The 13721-nt window shown below is 45.2% G+C and overlaps 1 pseudogene; it reads right to left on the bottom strand.

Moving 5' to 3' along the window:
* Window positions 1-8142: 8142 nt before the first annotated feature.
* Window positions 8143-13455, bottom strand: LOC142458658 (ubiquitin-conjugating enzyme E2 variant 1 pseudogene; annotated as a pseudogene).
* Between the last annotated feature and the right edge of the window lie 266 nt (window positions 13456-13721).

The following is a 13721-nucleotide window of genomic DNA, read 5'->3' as shown; positions in this document are numbered from 1 at the left end:
AGAGCTTTGACCTGCAGGTGTCACGTGACCTGTCAGGTCTTTGGACCCAGGGCAGATGCCTGGGGCTGGGGCTGAACCGCCTCCAGCTGATGCTGCTTACTGAAAGCACATTCCCCATCTCCACCCCCAGGACCAGCCTCTGCCCTGCCCCTGCCCCTACCCCTGCCCCTCCCCCTGCCCCAACCCCAGCCTGGAGCTTCCTTTTCCCTCCGGTTTGCCCCACAGGCTGATCAGCCCATCCTAGGTCCTCCCCCATGTCCAGTTGGCCATGACTGTTTGCCTGACATGTAGAGACCATGGGAGAGGCCCCCAGAAGTCCCTCACATGCCACATATTAGCTCCCAATAAAAATGGTTTGGGGGAAAGAAAAACAAAAATGATTGTGGCTTCCGCCTTGCCCACCCTCTTCCATGCTCTTGCTGGCTTGCTCTGGGGGAAGCCAGCTGCCCCGTGGGGAGATGCCCTAGAAGAGCCCCACGTGGTCTGGAATGGACTTCTTTGGCCAACAACTAGGTAAGACGGATGCCCCCCAAGAGCCCCATGAGTGACCTTGGAAGAGGACCTTCCCCCAGCCACACAGCCCCAGCCATTCATTGACTTGATTACAACCCCATGAGAGACCTAAAGCCAGAGGTGCCCACCCAGCTTACCTGTGCCCACCTTCTTGACCCACAGAAACCGAGGTAACGAAGGTGCTTTCTAACTTTCAGCTGTTAAACGTTTAGGGTAATTCCCTAGGCAGCAACAGATGATGAACATAGAATCCTATCTGCTTAGGACATTCGGCTAACTTAGTCTTTGTCTCAACTTTTAAAATTTTTGTTGCTCTATCCGTGAGCACAGAGCCGAGATATGCTTCCTGACAAACAAAAGTATGTCCTTACAGGCGTTCCGAGTGTCCCAAAGAAACCCCACGCATCGCTTCCTGGGTTTAGAAACACAGTCTCAGACTCCCTGCTTCTTTTTCCTTCCGGCACACTGAAAAGACATCCACTCCCTTGCCATGTTTGCCGTCTTCACCATCTCCTTCCACCTCGAGTCAAGGTCGAGATGCACGTGGTGGCTGTATGGTCTCTGGGTCTGAGGCACTGGGGACCTCGGTGCTCCGGTGTGATATCTTCGATTTCTAGAGTAACGCCTTTCTTTGCTAAAGATAGGACCCCAGAACCAACCCCAGCATGTATTGCTCTCACAGACGAATGGTTGCGGATGAAAATTCTCTTCTCCTGTAACACGAGTCTGCAACGACAGGTCACTTTCCCCTCATGTATGTAGCACACATGTACCACCCAGGTGCCAAGGTTCTTTCCCACTCCCTTTGCCTCCCGCCCCTGAAAATGACTTACACTGCACACGCCAGCCCCTTCTCTCATCTGTCAAGGGAAACGTCTGCTGGCAGGAACGTGGGAGAGGAATTGCTCTTCTACGTTGTTTGCTGTTGAAGTTTGCAGCAGCCCAGTGCTGTGGTTGGCCTTCTCTTCGAGCATGCCATGTGCCATTCGCTTTGTGATTGGATGTCTATATTTTGGGCAGTAGAGTGAGTGGCTTCGAAACCTGTTCTGCCGAAGAAGAGCAATTTGAATGACGCTCCGCTCGCGTTGGTATTTTCGCTACCTTTAGAAAGCGAATTCGTCAACTGGAAACTGTTCTTTGGGCTCGTACTCCGGGAAGCTATGATTCTTCTATTACAGAGGCCACTGTGTTTTGTTTCAAAATGCCACGAACGCATAGAAAGCTTTATTCTCATGTGTAAAGCAATTTTCATAACACACATGTACTGAAGGTGAGGGGTGAACACATAGCTAGCGCAGGAAAGCCCGACTTTCAGACACGGATTATCCTTCTTATAAAGAGCCCTGGTGATTAAGTGCTTGGCTGCTAACCGAAAGGCGTGTGGGTCCAAGCCACCAGCCAGCCCGTGGAGAGAAAGCTGTGGCAGTCGGTGTCTGTAAGAGGCAGCCTTGGAAACCCTCTGGCCCGGTTCTCCTCTGTCCTAGGGGTCGAGATGGGTCAAAATCACTCCATAACATGGATTTATCACACCTTTTACTATTTGCAGTATAATTTTTTGAACTACTTGCACCAAATAGTCCAATTTTCAGATGCTTGGCCATGAACATATTTGTAGTCTCACTGCATTTACAAGCGAGTCCCGTTCCTCCTGGGGTTTACACGTACAGTGCTACTCTGGTCTGGGGTATTTATCTCATCATGCTCATGATTTTAAAAAAAAATCACTAACAAGTGTATTGAGATATAATTCTCCAAAATGAAGTCCACCCTTGTAAATTATACAATTAAAGATAAATCAGTAAATAAGCAAACTACACAGTTAGGTGACTTATAGTATCATCCTAGTTACATCACCATCACAACTATATAATGGTAGAATATCCCATAATCCCAGGAGGAAACATTGTGTCCATTGGTAGTCACCTTCCATCCTCTTTTGCCTTCCATCCCTGGGAATCACCAGCCCATTTGCTGGACAGTGATGTCACTGAAGTCCCACACTCTGCTGTTGTGAAAGGCTGGGTGCCTGTCTGACTACGGGCAGAATCATGAGACTCCAGACCAGCCCAGAGCTGATTCCCGTACTTTTGAACAATTCTGATGCCAGCTCTTACCCTCCCAATACGTGCACCTTCCAATTAAAAATAGGTAGAGGGTATGGACAGGCGGTTCACCAAAGAAGACATGTAGGGGGCCAACAAGTGTATAAAGGAATGTCTGTGGTCATTAGCCATTCAAGATATGCAAATGTAAACAACAAGGAGATACCACTTCACCCAAGCATGAATAGCAAAGTTAAAACAGAAGACAAGAGGTGCTGGCAAGGGTGTGTGGAGACCCTGCATTCACCATGGGTAAGCCTATAAAATGAGGCTGCCATGGTGCAAAGTGGTCTGGCGCTTCCTCCAAAAGCTGGGGCCAGAAATACATGTCTGACCCAGCAGGCCCTCTACTTGAGGTCGATGCTAAAGAAGTAAAAGAGGAACAGCAGATAAATAAACTTTGGTGAATACACACAACGGACGCGTACCCACTGGTAAAGGAGAGTGAGGGGTCATCATAACACCTGGCTCCATGGGTGAGCCTGGAGGACCTCATGCTGAGTGAAATCATTGTGAAATCCCATGCACCGCAATCCTATGTGCTGTGTCTGAGCCCATCGGTACAGACACGGTCCAGACAGCTTGTCAGGGGTCTCCCGCCTTTCTCTGCCCCTCCCCTTTGCGAAGTATGAGTGCAATGACTCAATCACAAAAGGACCGATATTATATGAAATCACTATTATAAAAAGATCAAGAAGATCGCTCAAAGAGCTGATCTTTGAAGCAAGATGAAAGCGAATGAAGACAATTTTGTGGAATGAATGATAACCAGGGATGAGGCTTGGATTTATCAATACAATACAGAGAGCGAGGTGTGATCTGAAACAGTGGTTGCCGTGGGGATCTGCTGAGCCAGTTAAATTCACGGCAGCGAAGTCAGCCCAGATTTTGATGACTGCGTTTTGGGATTCTAAAGAGGGAATCTAGATAAGGGTTCTGGAAGAATACAGCAGGACCATGGGACGCTTATCGGGAAGAAAAATTGAAAGCTGCATTTTTGAGGAAAAAGGCAGAGAAGTTTCAAGAATCCCCACCCCCCACCCCCACCCTCAGGACAGTGCATTTGCTTCTTTGAGGGCAACAAGGGCTGACCTATGAAAATTTCATTGGGAAGCTTTATCTCATCCACCTACAGGCCTTGTGTTAGTCCAGGTAGACTAGAGAAACAAATTCATTGACACTCATATATGTGTAAAAAGAATTTTATATCAAAGAGTAATTGTATATTAAGAAAACATCCTAGCCCAGTCCAGATCAAGTCCATAAATGTGATATTAGCCCATATATCTGGTACCAGTCCATAAATTCCTCACACAACACATGCAATGGAAGATCCCAGGCCAGTGGGTGGAAAGTCTTGTGGATCCAGTGGCAGTGGAAGCATCTCAGCACTGGCTGGGTCTCCACATGGCTCCTCCAGCTCCAGGGCTCTGGCTCCATCAGCTTAGTTAGCTCCATGTGGCTTGCCAACAGGAATGTCTTGCAAGGAAACTGTGTGTATCTAGCCTCCAGTCTGCTTTTTATCTCCATAGCACCTCCGGATGAGGTCATCAAGCTGAGACCGGATTGACAAATTAAACTCCACCCCTTCACGCTTAATAGTCTCAGATTGACACCCGATTATGTAACTAACACAGCCCTCATTTTGCCCCTTCAGACTTTATTTTGTTCCCTGGACTCAAAGACATTTAGAAAGAATATAATCTGAGTTCTTCAAGAGAGTTCACACTGCTCTTTTGGCACGGTGTGGATATAAAATCCAGCATCCTTTGGGAAAGGAATACAGAGCTGGAAACATTGCCTACAGAAGTGTATAACCTAGATAGAGGATCTGCTGAAAATCAATAGCTTCCATTTTAAAAAGATTTTTGTTTAATAAAGCTGTCTGTGGTTTTGTAGAAATACTTTTGGGCTTAACCTCATATAAACCAACTCCTCATCAATTTCAGGGCATCGCCTTTCCCAGGGCCACAGACAGACCAAGCCCCTCTCATTAGGTCATGGGTAGTTCATTTGCATAGTAGTCACTTTGTTTGCAATGTATATATATTTTATTTATTTATTTTAACAATTTATTGGGGCTCATACAATTCTTTTCACAGTTCATACATATACATACATCAATTGTATAAAGCACATCTGTACAGTCTTTGCCCTAATCATTTTTTTCTCTTTTCTTCTTTTACATTTTATTAGGGACTCATACAACTCTTACCACAATCCATACATATACATACATCAATTGTATAAAGCACATCCATACATTCCCTGCCCCAATCATTCTCAAGGCATTTGCTCTCCACTTAAGCCCCTTGCATCAGGTCCTCTTTTTTTTTTCCCCCTCCCTCCCCATTCCCCCCTCCCTCATGTGCCCTTGGTAATTTATACATCGTTATTTTGTCATATCTTGCCCTATCCGGAGTCTCCCTTCCCCCCTTCTCTGCTGTCCCTCTCCCAGGGAAGAGGTCACATGTGGATCCTTGTAATCAGTTCCCCCTTTCCAACCCACTCACCCTCCACTCTCCCAGCATCGTCCCTCACACCCTTGGTCCTGAAGGTATCATCCACCCTGGATTCCCTGTACCTCCAACCCTCATATGCACCAGTGTACAGCCTCTGTCCTATCCAGCCCTGCAAGGTAGAATTCGGATCATGGTAGTTGGGGGGAGGAAGCATCCAGGATCTGGGGGAAAGCTGTGTTCTTCATCGGTACTACCTCACACCCTAATTAACCCATCTCCTCTCCTAAACCCCTCTATGAGGGGATCTCCATTGGTCGACACTTGGGCCTTGGGTCTCCACTCTGCACTTCCCCCTTCATTTAATATGATATATATATACATATATACACATACATATACACATACATACACACACTTATATCTTTTTTTTTTATGATGCCTTATACCTGGTCCCTTGGGCACCTCGTGATCGCACTGGCCGGTGTGCTTCTTCCATGTGGGCTTATTTGCTTCTGAGCTTGATGGCCGCTTGTTCACCTTCAAGCCTTTAAGACCCCAGACACTATCTCTTTTGATAGCCGGGCACCATCAGCTTTCTTCACCACATTTGCTTATGCACCCATTTGTCTTCAGCGATCCTATCATGGAGGTGTGCAGTCAATGATATGATTTTTTGTTCTTTGATGCCTGGTAACTGATCCCTTTGGGACCACTCGATCACACAGGCTGGTGTGTTCTTCCATGTGGACTTTGTTGCTTCTGAGCTAGATGGCCGCTTGTTTATCTTCAAGCCTTTAAGACCCCAGTCACTATCTCTTTTGATAGCCGGGCACCATCAGCTTTCTTCACCACATTTACTTGTTCACCCACTTTGGCTCCAGCCGTTGTGTCGGGAGAGTGAGCATCATAGAGTTCCAATTTAATAAAAGAAGGTATTCATGCATTGAGGGAGTGTTTGAGTAGAGGCCCAAGGATGAATACAAGGAAGAAAAGGGTAGTGGGGTCATGGGGCATTAATCCACCCAAGGGGAGGGTATTGTTTATATCTCCACAGGGAAAGTGGGACCAGACTTCAACCCAGTGTCGCAAGGTGTGAATGCAATATCCCGGCGTGGAGGAGGGAACCTGTGGAGAGGTCTGGGAGGCTGGCCCCAGCACCATAAATTAAGTGGATTCCTGCCCCTCCCCCAAAAAGAATTTGTTCCAAAGGACGACATTGACTCTGCAGCTCTGGGAGATGGACATATTTGACCAGAGCACACAGGAGCAGATGAAGGGGCAGGAGGAGAGAGTGGAGCACAGCCTGGCCCACCAGGCCGTGATATTGATGTTCCTGAGTAGAGCAGCCAGTCCACAGAGAGAACAACATGGCTGGCCACACTATGAGACATGATGCCCCTCAGTGACTAAGGGCGATACAGGGGACAGCACCGGAGACACAGTGTGGGAATTGCACCTGACCTGATCCCACCACACCGAGGCAAAGCACTGGGGGAGTGCAGCGGAACAGCAAGGGAATGGAGTGGCAAGGTCCCCAGGGAATGCTGAAAGTGGACTTTGGGGCCAGGGCGTGGTGCCCCAACAGACTGGACTGGAAAACGCTCCTAAGGGCCAGCAAACGATCCCTGAACTAACTACAAGCTTTTCTCTTGTGAACTGTTTTGTTCTGTTCTTTGTCAGTGGTTTGTTTTTGTTGTTTTGTTGTCTGGTTGTATACTGTTGCTTTGTTTTCCTCTGTCTAGTTTTCGTGCATGTTAGTGACTCCACAGGTCTGTCTGAATAGGACAGGCTGGATGAACTATCTGGAGGAAAAACAACGGGACCGACAGTTCTGGGGGGACTTGGGGTGGGGGGGTAGGGGGGGTAAGGAAGTTGTGTTAACAAACCCAGGGACAAGGGAAAAACATGGGACCCCAAATGGTAGAGAAGGGGGAGTGGCAGGCCTGGTGGGAAATGATCAAGGGTAAGGTTGCTTAGAGAAGAGGTATACTCTAGCCCAGGTGGCGATGAAGCATGGTAGTAGGGCAGGAGGAAAGTCAAGGGAGATGGAGGAAAGAGCTAGGAGTCAAAGGGCATTCATGGAGGTCTAGACAAAGACATGTACATGCAAATATATATAGGAGGATGGGGAAATAGATCTATGTGTCTATATTTATAGGTCAAGTATTAAGGTGGCGGAAGGACCTTGGGCCTCTACTCAAACACTCCCTCAATGCATGCAATGTATATTGACCAGTCCCTGCAAGACGCAAACCAGGTATAGAGTAGGCGGCAACCTAGGGCCCAATGAAAATATCAAACCTCAACTTTTTTACAGCACAACCAGGAAACAGTAATCAACCCAGACGGAAGGAACCGGCCCTCTAGAGTAGAATATCAGAGCAAGAGCAATTGCTCAATGCACAGGGGCAATTCTCGCAAGAGGTTTTTTCAAAGAACCAAGGCAAAAGGTCACATAAGGAAATGCACTTCACCACAGTGATCTCGTGTGCTGGATTTCTTTCACTTAGCATAATGTTTTCAAGACTAAACCATTTTGTATTAGTATTTAGGGCTAAATGCTATTCTATTAGGTATATATGGCATATTTTGTTTATTCAGTCATCGGTTCATGAACATTTGGGCTCTTATGGAAAAGGCTGTTAAGAGCATTCATGTACATGTTTGTGTGGACATCTGTTTTCATTTCTATCAGGTATATATGAAAGGGCTTCAAAACATTTGTAGATTGCCATGATCTTTTAATTCCATTGTTTTGGTGAATCCTTTCTTTAATTCCATTTTTCATAGCCTCTTTGAAGCCCCCTGTACCTATGCACAGGATTACTGGGTCATATGGTAGCTCTATAATGTCTTTTTTTTTTTTAGAGCACAACTTATATATTTCAAATGGACAAAACATTAGTATCATGTACAGTGTCTTAAGATAACTGGCCCTTGAATGGCAGCTTCCTGTCCAGTACGTTGAGGTCTACAAGATGTTATCTAAAAAATGTACTACCATGGAAAATGAAGACTGCTTCAATCGAATGGGGGAGGGGAAGGCCAGTGGTTTCTCTTGGTGATTAATTGCTGTCACACTGTCCTTCGGGCGGCTGAGGGAGCTTCATCTTTTCTTTAGACATCATTAGGGGCCGGAGCTCTTGCAGGACAACTTTGATGCTGTAGGAATTCTGCCATTTTGCTGGCACTGACAGGGCTCTTGGGTCCACCACTCTATTAGAACTATTAGCTCCATTCATGTTAATTTTTGTTACAAATCTTACAAAGGGGGGTGCTTCTGGATATTTAGGTCCACATTCTATTTTAAGGCTGTATATCTGGTTTTCATAAGTTGTCCGAGCCCATGATGGCTGCCATCTTGCGTTGCTGTCGCTGGAAGGCCGGCCCCTTCTTCACCCTCCACCCATCTCCGGGGTCTATAATGTCTTAAGGAACTGCCAAACTATTTTCCAAATCAGTGGTACCACTTCATAATCCCAGCAGCAACATACAACGGTTCCAACTCCTCCACTTCCTCACTAACACTTACTAGGGTATATATGTATATATGTATATATATATGTGTGTATATATATATATATATATATATATATATATATATATATATATATATATATACATATTCTCTTTGAGCCTTCCTAGGGGGTGTAAGAGAAGTCCTGATAGGGCTGTGGTTTAGCTGTCACGTGCTAACCTAAAAGGTCGGCGGTTCAAACCCACAATGACTCTGAAGAAGAAAGATGTGGCAGTCTAGGTTCTATAAATATTTACAGCCTTGGAAACTCTGTAGAGCAGCTTGATTCTGACCTATAGGGTCACTATGAGCTGTAACCCACTCTTCAGCAATGTTTGGGTGTGTGCGTGGGGGGATTAATGAGTGTAAAAAGACTCCAGGTGGTGCAAACAGCTTCGCACCCAGAAGCTCCATGAAAGGAAGGTTGATGGCCTGCTGCCATAAAGATTATAGCTAAGAAAACCCTATGAAGCACTTCTACTCGGTAATGCTCGGAGAGTCAGGCATTCAATGCTATGATTCAGCATCGACTCAATGACAAGATTTTGGTGAGTGGAACTCTGAGTATAAAGTGGCATTTCATTTTTTAACAGCCTTGTTGAACTATACTTCACACACCATACAATTCATAGTCTCTAAGTAGACCCACAGTTACGCAGTCATCACCCCCAAACAGGTTTAGAACATTTTCATCACCTTTAAAATACACCTTGTACCTGTTAGTAATCTCATTGTGCTTTCTCCATTTCCCTGACGACTCTTGAGAGAATCTGGCTTATAAAAGAAGGATGCAGCATCAGGACTGGAGACGGGCTTATTAGCAGCCTTCAATAGGCAGGTGACCCCACCCTGTTTGCCGAAAGTGAGGAGGACTTGAAGTACTTGCTGATGAGCATCAAGGATTGCAGCCTGGAGGAAGGATTACATTCGATGTAAAAGAAAACAAAAATCCCCACAATTGGGTCAGTGGTAACATCATGATAAATGGAGAAAACGATTGAAGTTGTCGAGGATGTACTCTTGCTTAGATCCACAGTCGATGCTCATGGAAGCAGCAGTCAAGAGATCAAATGATGGGTCAGTCTATTGCACAGACTGCTTTAAAATGCTGAAAATCTACACTTGGAGGACCCAGGTCCACCTGCTCCGAGTCACGGTATGTCCAATGGCCTCCTATGCGTGTGAGAGTTGGACAGTGAGAAAAAGGAAGACTGGAGAAGAATCGCTGCTTTTGAATTCTGGTGTTGGCGAAGAATATTAAAGAACCGTGGACCGTCAAAAGAATAAGCAAATCTGTCTTGGTAAAAGTGCATCAGAATGCTTCTTAGAGACAAGGATGGTGAGACTCCATCTCCCATATTTTGGACATGGTATTAGGGGAGACCAATCCCTGCACAAGGCCATCATGTCTGGTAAAGTCGGGCAGCGGAGAAGAGGAAGACCTTGGACCGGATGGATTGGCACAAGGGCTGCTGCATCGATGGGCGCAAGCGGAGGAATGATGGGGAGGTGGCTCAGGGGAGGTCGTGTTTGGCTCTGGTGCACACGGGGTCTCTGCGAGCTGGAACAGACTCAGTGGCACACAACAATGATGACGAATGAGGTGGAATATCCTTTCCTGTGCTTACTCATTATTTGTATATCATCTCTGGAGAAATGTCCATTTAAATCCTGCACTCATTTTCTAATTGGGTCATTTGTCTTTTTATTGTTGAGTTGTAAGAGTGCTTTACATGTTCTAAACACGATGTGACATGCACACAGTTCATTGTTCCGTGGATTGTCATGGCGTCCTTTGAAGCTCAAGAGTCTCTCATTTTAAGGAGCTTAATTTAACTGTTTTCCCTTTCACCGCTTGTGTTTCTGGTGCCTGATGTAGAAAAGGATTGCCTGATCGAAAGTCACAGAGATTTCCTCCTATGTTATCTTCTAAGAATTTAGGTTTAGCTCTTATGTTTAGGCCTGACATCTATTTTGAGTTAATTTTTAGTATATATGTCTTACTGTGACTTTGGAGAATATTTACATAGCAATTAGACTCTCATTTAACAAACTTCTATATGTATATATCATTCCGTGGCTTTAATTACACGCCTCGCAAGGTTCTCAGGATACTCATTTTTCTCACTTTTGGCTGCCTGTCTCCCTTACCCTGCTTCCTTACCCGACCCCTGCACTCAGCTGCCTTCTGACCTTTGGTCCGGGGTCAATGCTGACTGGAAGGTCCCACTTAGATGATGATGGACAGGAGGACAGTACTTACGGGCAGAAGGATGTATTTTGAGTTACTCTGTCTTGTGACTGAGAGGTGGCCACTGGAAGTGGTTTGCGTTCCAGTTGAAAGGGCATGTGAGGACAAACATCTCAGGGTTCCTCGAGTCGCTACCAGTCTTGGTTAGTTTTTTTATATATGGTGAGAAGTCGGGGTTCAAATGAGTTCTTTTGCATATAACTATGCAATTGTTCCAGCACTGTTTGTTAAAATAAGATTACACTTTCTCTATTGAATGGTCGTGGCACCCCCGTTGGAAATCATATGAGCATCAGTGGGAGGGTTGATTTCTGCTTCTACAAGGTCGCTATGGTTGGCATGGACTCAGCGGCAATGAGTAATTCTATTTTGTTCATCTGTATGTCTGTCTTTATACTGTTACCACATGTTTCAATCACTGTAGCTTTTGAAATATTGTATGTTTTTAAAAATCATTTTATTGGGGGCTCATACAACTCTTACTACAATCCATACATACATAAATTGTGTAAAGAACATTTGTACATTCATTGCCCTTATCATTCTCAAAGCATTTACTCTCCACTTAAGGCCCTGGCACCAGCTCCTCATTCCCCCCCTCCCTCACCACTCCCTCTCCCCTGTTCATGAACCCTTGATAATTTATAAATTATTATTTTGTCACGTCTTACACTGACTGACGTCTCCCTTCACCCACTTTTCTGTTGACCGTCCCCTAGGGAGGGGGTTGTATGTAGATCTCTGTAATAGGTTCCCCCTTTCTACCCCACCCTCCCTCCACCCTTCTGGTATGGCCACTCTCACCACTGGTCCTGAAGGGATCACCCGTCCTGGATTCCCTGTGTTTCCAGTTCCTATCTGTACCAGTGTACATCCTCTGGGCTAGTCAGATTTGTAAGGTAGAATTGGGATCATGATATTGGGAGTGGGTTGGGGAGGAGAAAGCATTTAGGAACTAGAGGAAAGTTGTATGTTTCATCATTGCTACACTGCACCCTGACTGGCTTGTCTCCTCCCTGCGACCCTTCTGGAAGGGGATATCCAGTTGCCTATAGATGGGGTTTGGGTCCCCACTCTGCACTCCCCCTCATTCACAATGATTTGATGCCTGATACCTGATACCTTTGACATCTCGTGGTCACACAGGCTGGTGTGCTTCTTCCATGTGGGCTTTGTTGCTTCTGAGCTAGATGGCTACTTGCTTACCTTCAAGCCTTTAAAACCCCAGGTGCTATATCTTTTGATAGCAGGGCACCATCAGCTTTCTTCGCTACATTTTCTTATGCACCCACTTTGTCTTCAGCGATTGTGTCCGGTGAGCATCATGGAATGCCAGTTTAATAGAACAAAGTGTTCTTGTATTCAGGGAGTACTTGAGTGGAGGCCCAATGTCCATCTGCTACTTTAATACTAAACCTATAAATATGTGCACATAGATCTATTTCCCCATCCTCATATATAAATAGAAATATTGTTCTTTTTTTACAAGTTTATCTTGCCTCTTCTGTGTCCCTAGCATATACATGCTATAATCAGCTTATCAATTTCTGCAAAAAGGCAGATAAAATTTTTATAGGAATTGCAAGGAATCTATAGATCAATTCAGGGTGTATTGCCGTCTAAACAATATTAAGTTTTCTGAACCCTGAGTATGGGATGTCTTTCCATTTGTTTCAGTCTTCTTTAGTCTTTGTTGTGGTTATTTTTTCAGTCATGTTTTATAGTTAGACCAAAAATGTCCACTAAGAAAGACCAAGGCCATGCAAATGACCTGAAAGATGTAAGCCCAAAGCAAATTCAGCCTATGAATTGAATGTTGAAACAAATTCAGTGTAGTCCTTCCAGAGCTTGGATATCCTTTACAAATGTAATGAGTGCCCTGAGGGAAACTGAATGAGGTGCAAGTATGATTCATCTTGCATTTTAAGTTTATGAAATCTATAGATCGCTTAACATATTATGGGGAACAACTGTTTTAAAGAATACTGGTTAACAAGCCCAATGCGGAAAATTTGCAACAGGGATTGAATCAACAATCTGCCTCTTCCACTAACTCCCCTCATAAAAGGAAAAAGCTGGGAACTACCTGTGTAATGATTGACAGACCTTATACATTAGTACTATTTCAAAGCCAGTGCTCACCCCCCACCCCCATGCCCCATGCTACACGATTTCCAATTTAGTGGATCAACTCTAGTTGTCTGGCTTCTGCAGCTGAGGGTAAGTTTCCAGAACTGGTATTACTGGGTCAACATATCAATAAGACTTTTTCTACATATTGTCAAATTGTGGGGATCCTTTGTACTCTGACCCAGACTTGCAAAACAGTCAGAAGTAATGGTTTACCTTGTAGAAAAACAGAACTCTGACATCATCCATGTGAAATTTCTAGAGCACAGAATATACATATGCTTCCATGTAAGATCTACTTGTACTTGCATGTGCATACACATAGATGCTCCTTACAAGGGCTTTCCATTCTTATCAGCTTTTTAGAATCTGCCCCAGTCTTTCACTAAGCTACTCGCTGGCCACCCTGGAGATGTGCCTCCACCCCTGTCTTCCTTACCTGTTGACCCTCCGCGGCGATGAGGAGGCATAGAGCTTCATCGCTAAATGCTCACCTTTGGAACAAACCGGGGCAGCTCAAGGATGCAGCCCTCTGGTTGGAAAGAGGTGTCATGCAGAAATTGTGTTTCCAGAGTGAACACACTGCTTATGTGTAACCTGTATATTCATTGGGAGTGCCTGTAGAAGTTCACACAGCACACGGCCCCCAGGACCCACTGCTACCTGGTTAATTCCAGCGCATAGTGATCCTATGCAGGGTTTCTGAGGACTGCAAATCTTTATGGGAGCAGATAGAAAACCACCCG

The sequence above is a fragment of the Tenrec ecaudatus genome, chromosome 10, assembly GCF_050624435.1.
Source record: "Tenrec ecaudatus isolate mTenEca1 chromosome 10, mTenEca1.hap1, whole genome shotgun sequence".
NCBI classification, from domain to species: Eukaryota; Metazoa; Chordata; class Mammalia; order Afrosoricida; family Tenrecidae; genus Tenrec; species Tenrec ecaudatus.
Note: the sequence above shows the minus strand (reverse complement) of the source record. Positions and strands in the feature narration are given on the sequence as shown.